The sequence below is a fragment of the Microcebus murinus genome, chromosome 20 (assembly GCF_040939455.1).
Source record: "Microcebus murinus isolate Inina chromosome 20, M.murinus_Inina_mat1.0, whole genome shotgun sequence".
Taxonomy (NCBI): domain Eukaryota; kingdom Metazoa; phylum Chordata; class Mammalia; order Primates; family Cheirogaleidae; genus Microcebus; species Microcebus murinus.
Window position 1 is genome coordinate 10,003,603 of NC_134123.1, and position 6,442 is coordinate 10,010,044.

Genomic DNA, 6,442 nt, shown 5'->3' on the forward strand with positions numbered 1-6,442 from the left:
GGTATTTTGGACAGATGGTGAAAATGAACTTTATTTCTCCATAGTCCCTTGCTATAACCACCCATCCGTGTATCCATTCATTCTTTGAACATTTCCCGAAATGCCCGACACTTGGGTGGGTGTTATGGATACAAAGGCAAACTCAGGACAGGGTTCATCCTATCAAGGAGCTCACCATTAGTAGTAAGACAGATGTGTGGGGGGGGCTTGCAATGCTTGTGAAAGCACCAAATTGGGGGGTACTAAATGCTCTGGGTACACCTGGGAAAGCGTCATTTACAAGCTGCTGGGGACACAAGGAAGATGCTCAAAGGCCTCTTTCATAGGATCATGAAATATTCAACAATATGGAATTTTTTACATACACCCTGGTACAGCTGGTTAAGGAAATATTAATATTATGTTCGCACTCAAAGTAGTGATGCACGTATTTATATATAGACAGGGAAAGACAGTCACAATCTGGCGTGAAAGGAGCAAAAACAGGTGATAAAACTATTGTGCCTGCTTTGGGAAATGGTTTGGCAGGTCCAGGAAAAGTTAAGCTCAGAGTTACCATGTGACCCAGCAGTTCCACTCTAAGGTAGATTCAAGAAAATTGAAAATGTGTTCATACAAAACTTGTAGTTAAATAATAGCCAAAAAGTGAAAACAACCCAAATGCCCATTAACTGATGAATGCATAAATACATTGAGGTCTAACCGCATAGGGAAATATCACTCACCTATGAAAACAACATGCTACAAGATAGACAAAACTTGAAAACACTATGCTCAGTGAAAGAAGCTAGGCACAAAAGACAGCATACTGTATGATTATTTTTATATGAAATTTCCAGAATGGACAAGTCCGTGGGGACGGAAAGTAGATCAGTGGTTGCCGGGTGCTGGGAAGAGGGAAATGAGGGGGACGCAGAGTGACTGCTAATGGGCATCGGGTTTCTTTTTGGGGCAGTAAAAATATTCTGGGATTAGATGATGGGGATGTTTGCACAACCTTATGAATATACTAAAGCAATATATATCTACTAGCAATATACATCTTTACTTACATAGGAAAATTCTGTAAGATTAGACATCTAATTAGTATTATAAGAACTCTGGTGGTAATATTGTATTTTTACTTATCTGTACTTTCCATTTTTATTATCCATACATTCACTTAACAAATATTTATTGAGTGCTCCCTGGCGGGCAAATACTGGGAGTTTTGTCTACAGGATCTCCGTTCTCAAAACACCCCTGTGAAATTGATCCTAAGATCTCCTGAAGCTCATTGTGGTTAAGGACCTGGTGTGAGGTCGCACATCCAGTAGGAGGCGCTGAGCACTGCACACAGGCTGCGTGGCTGCATAGCCCACACGCTTAAGCCCTCTGCTTTGGTGTCCGCTCATGACAAACCACCTTTTGTTGTTGCCCAAGCACAGGCTTGATGGGCTGCGGGGATCTCCTGCAGCCTCTCCCTTATGGCTTCTCCTCCCTCCACCTCCCCCCTGCATAGTGCCCCTGCCTTCCTGTTGATCCCTCTGGGTCCTCCAGGCTGCCAGGAAGGGTGGGGAGCTGCCTGCAGCCTGGAGGTACTCAGAGGGCCAGAGGGCGGTAGACGGTTGGAAATGGGAGCACTAGGGTTCTTGGGAGATAAATACCTCCGTGTATTCTGTTCCCACAGTCTCCTCTTAGGATTAAGCTCCAGGAACCCACAGTGGGATCGGACTTCATAACGGACCCTTGACTGGCTATTTTCCCTTCCTGTCCTCACCTTCCCTCTCCTGCCACTGTCTCCTACTGTGCTTATATCCCTGTCTCAGGTTTGCTTCTAGGGAAAGACAAAGGGTCCTGAGCCCTGTAGCCAAATGACCCATGTGGTCTGTTATGGGTTGAACTGGGTCCAGCCAATATTCATATGGGGAAGCCCTAACCCTCAGTAACTCAGAATGTGACTACATTTGGAGACGGACTTTAAAGAGGTGATCACACTAAAATAAGATCACTAGAGTGGACCCTAAACCAGTCTGACTGGTGTCCTAACATGAAGAGGAAATTTGTACCCAGAGAGATGCCAGGGACACGTGTGCACAGAGGGGTGACCATGTGAAGAAGGTGGCCTTCAGCAAGAAGGTGGCCTCCTGCAAGCCAGGGAGGAAGGGCTCAGAGGAGCCCAACCCTGCCATCACCTTGAACTTGTACTCCCAGCCTCCAGACTATGAGAAAACTAGTATCTGTTGTTTAAATCACCCATTCTGTGACATTTCACTCTGGCAGCCTGAGCCAACTAATCTGTAGTCCTAACCCATTTCCTTCCTTCATGTCCAGAGGAAACCAAGGCCCAGAGCTGGGAAGGGCTGCCTCAGCTCACATAGCAACTCGATGGCAAAGTCAGGACCAGAAAGGAGGCTTTGACTTCTGCCATGTCGTGGATGAAATGGACGGCAGCCATTTCTCTTGCTTCGACACACTGGGGCAGTGTTCTAACTGCCAACTTTATCATAGGGCAAAACACCTTGATCTTGTCCACAGTGGCATAGCCAGTTAGTTCATTGGTCCAGGATGAGGGTGGTAGGGTGGAGGGGTTAGAAAAGGCCAGAGGAGGAGGCGGGTGCCTGGAGAGCTGTGTTCTGTTTCCACTGTCATTTGGCAAGCTTGGGCAGACCAATACTGATATCAGGAAGGATTGGGCAACCAGCAGCCATAAAGCACATGCCAATCCCAGAGATGTCCATGGGTTCTTGCCCAAGGCCGTAGGTTGTAGCTGAAATGAAGTTTCTGGAAACCCACATCCAAAAAAGGATACTCAATAGCACTCAATCTAGCCATGTGGCAGGCTGGTGAGGGAGCTCTGTAGTGGAGGTGGGGACTTGGTGACAGCATTAGAATCAGTCTCCAGAGGTAACTGACCTGGGCTAGAGTTCCTTCCTTCATTAGTTTTATTGAAAAAAAAACACAGGTCATAAGGAGCATGCTAATAAGTAGCACCGCTATCTTTATCCACACGGGACACTCTGGATGGTCCTCCTCATTAGACACCAAGGCTGTTTCTAGTCACTTAGCACAATGCACACAGACATCTGTTAACCATCTGCCTTGTGCCCTCGCCACTGGCCTTTGCGACCTGCAAAACACGCTCTGCTCTTGGCTATGAAGATCAGACAGGGCTGTGTTAGCAAAATATCAAAGATAACGAGGAATTATTCACATAATCCACTGTTTAATCACACCCCCACCTGTGAAAGCAATAACTTCTGCAAACACAAGCAGCCACTCCTAGACCTTGACCCTGGCGGAACCCTCCAAAGTCCATTGCTGGCTCAGGATGACTCTGCAGATGTGATGGTTGAAGCTTGTGTATATCAAGCCTTATGTGAGATCTCAATTTGAAAAGTGTATTATTTCCCTGTGTCACTTTAGCTGTCAGCAGTGCATCTCTTGTTTAAGTGGCTGTCGCCTGGGGCTATTGCGTTTCACTAAAGTGTCCCATGTGGAAGTGAATGATGTGGAGAGTAAAACCCTGGGAACTGGCCTTAAATCCTAAGCAGTTGGGTAGGACTTGGGATAGTGGCACATCTGGGGCTCCAAATTGACCCTCAAAAACATCTCCACCTCCATCAATTTACTAAGCAGATACGTGCGGATCACATACTAGAGCAGGCACGGGGCAGAGCAAGCCCATGTCCACCTGGGCCCGTCACTCAGCTTTGGCTAGTCATCATGGCGTTAGTCAGGTGTACACTTTGTGGTAGAGAAGCTGCACTGGGAGACCAGCAGTTTGGGAACCCATTGGGAGACATTTGGGGATCATTTCTGGAAAGAGACGGGTTAGGAGGGAGGGGTGGCTCTGGGTGAGGTGCTCTCTCCTGCCCCATTCACCATGGACCCCACTCTATGAATCTGGAATTCTACGACACTTTCCAATGTACCCCAGACATAAGCACTGTTTCTGGAACTTCAGTTATTCTCATATTGACTTCACATGTTTTGCCATATCAGCTTCCCAACTGTACTACTATTAGCAATGTTCTATAAATGAATTTACTCTTTTTACTTTTACATACTCATCAAAAAAGAAGATTTTTTATCATTTCCATAAGTGGAAGACCTGTAGAACTTGCCATAAATAAAGGTAATCATAAAAAATGTGCCATTGTATTTTTTTAAATTAAAATGATAGTAAAAATAAAGTATATAAGGAAATTTAAGTAATATAACATCCGGTTTACAAAAGTGATAATCAAAAAAAAGTCACTTAAACAGAAAAGTGAAATATTGATGGTCACCTGGTGATATAAAGACAGTTAGAATCTTCACCACCATCATGACCACCAGTTGGGTGATAAGGCACCGGCTATCACCCAAGGCACAGGTTGTGACCCAAAGGTCACTGTCACTGTGGCCCTTTCCTTGGGTTTCAGGGACTTCTTGATTTCAGAATTCAGATCTCTGGGCAGAAGTTGCCTCATGTTGACACTTCCTAAGGTCCTTGATGTTGTGTAGTAATTAGGTGATCAGACGCCTTAGGGTCAATTCAGTCCCAGCATGAAAGGGTCAGAGTATCTGGGTGAAATTTTGGCCTGGAGGTGGGTCTCAGAGGGCAGAATGGTCATCTTCAATGCACAAACAACTGTTATTCAGGCTATCTACATTAGCCAATCACTCTGGGATTGCTGAGTAAAAATACATGAGTAAGAGAAAATTATAGTAGCCAATGGGGCCATAATGTCAATGGCTTATTTTTTGTTTATGTAAAGAAAAAGAGTGTTGTTCACGTCAACAACGTGGCTGTCTTCCATATGATCATTCAGGGGTCTAGGCTAGGGTGTTGGCAAATTTGTTCTATAAAGGGCCATGTGGTAAATATTTAGACTTTGCAGACCATACGGTCTTAGTGGCAACTACTCTACCCTGTTGTAGTGGTGGCAGCCACAGATAATACATAAGCAAATGGGCATGGCTGTGTTTAAGTAAAACTTTATTTGTACAAGAACTATGGGTCAGATTTGGCCCTTGAGCTGTGGTTTGCTGATCCCTGATCTAGACGACGATGGCTTTGCCCTCCTTAAGTCATGGTTTCTAAAGTCGCCATGGGTGTTGATTGCAATCAGCAGGATGGGGGAGGAGTGTGGAGGAGGGGCCATGGCAGTTTCCATGGGCCATGGGCCAGGCCTGGAGGTTGCTCTCCTCATTCCCACCCAGGGTCCATTCCAGAAAACTTAGTCACATGATCACTGTGATTGCAATGAAAGCTAGGAAATGTAGTCCGGTTTAGAAACAATGAGGATGGGACAGATTTTTATCAGACTTCCAGAAATCTCTGCCATAAATAACCATTATCCATTAAATAATCAATATGTATTGGGAATTTTTTTTCTAATAAGCAGCAAAGTAAATACATAATCTTTATATAAATGCTTTAAAGTTTGTGTGCCATCTAAAATGATCTTGCTTAACTCCAGGAATAAAGTGCACTACACTTTGATAAACATTGAGCTTTGTTATTTCTTTGATTCACATCTCAGGAGCCTACTTGTAAATTCATTCCCTGTTTGCTAGGATTACTCTACAATGTCTTCTGTTACGAGTTTAAGAATAAAAAAGGAAAAAGGGTGATTTTGAAAAACATAAAAATGTAGAACCAGGAAAGCTAAATTTCAATTATAACCTATACAAGGCTCAAAAAATTCAAATTATAGATTATATTATAAACTCCTCAGTGAATACAGTGGCCTCAGTATAGCGAGGTGTTTTGTGTTTTCCTGCCCTGAGAATTATCGGTGTTCATATGCATGAACGCCCAGAACTGTCTGTGGCATCTCCTGATGGGACTGGGCATTAAGAGATGGGCAGGATTTGGAGAAGCAGAGGAGACATTGGCAGTGGAGCAAGGTAGGTTTAGGGGCTGCTTGGGGAGGCCAATGGTACTGGGTGTGAATAGAGGACAGAGATCGTGATTGCAAACTAAAGGAAGAGACTTCATCTCTGGACAATGGGGAGCATTGAAAGGCTTTAACCCTGGAAATGACAGATGACAAGGACGTTTCAGAAAGTCGAATCTGGCAGCAGCAGACAAGCCATTTGGAGGACCATCAGAGTTAGTCTGAAGGGAAACCTCCTAAACACTCTTTGGGAGGATGGAAGGTGACCTCCCCTTTCCAAAGATGGGTAAGTTCTCTGTGTGTGAAAACAAGGCCTTTTGGGTTCACACAAGACTCAGCAAGAATAAAGCGCATAAGCTTCCCCAGAAAGCTGGAGCTCACAAAGCTTGGCCATTGGCAGTCATCTCCTGATCTGTCGTCCATGCCATAGCTAAATAATGATACAAGCTATATTTGAAAACACATTCTCTAGAAATAGTTCTGAATGAGCACAAAGATAAATGTATTAGATGCTCACCTCAGTGAACTTGACAATAATAATTATAAATTTGAATAAACAAAAATAGTAAATGGTT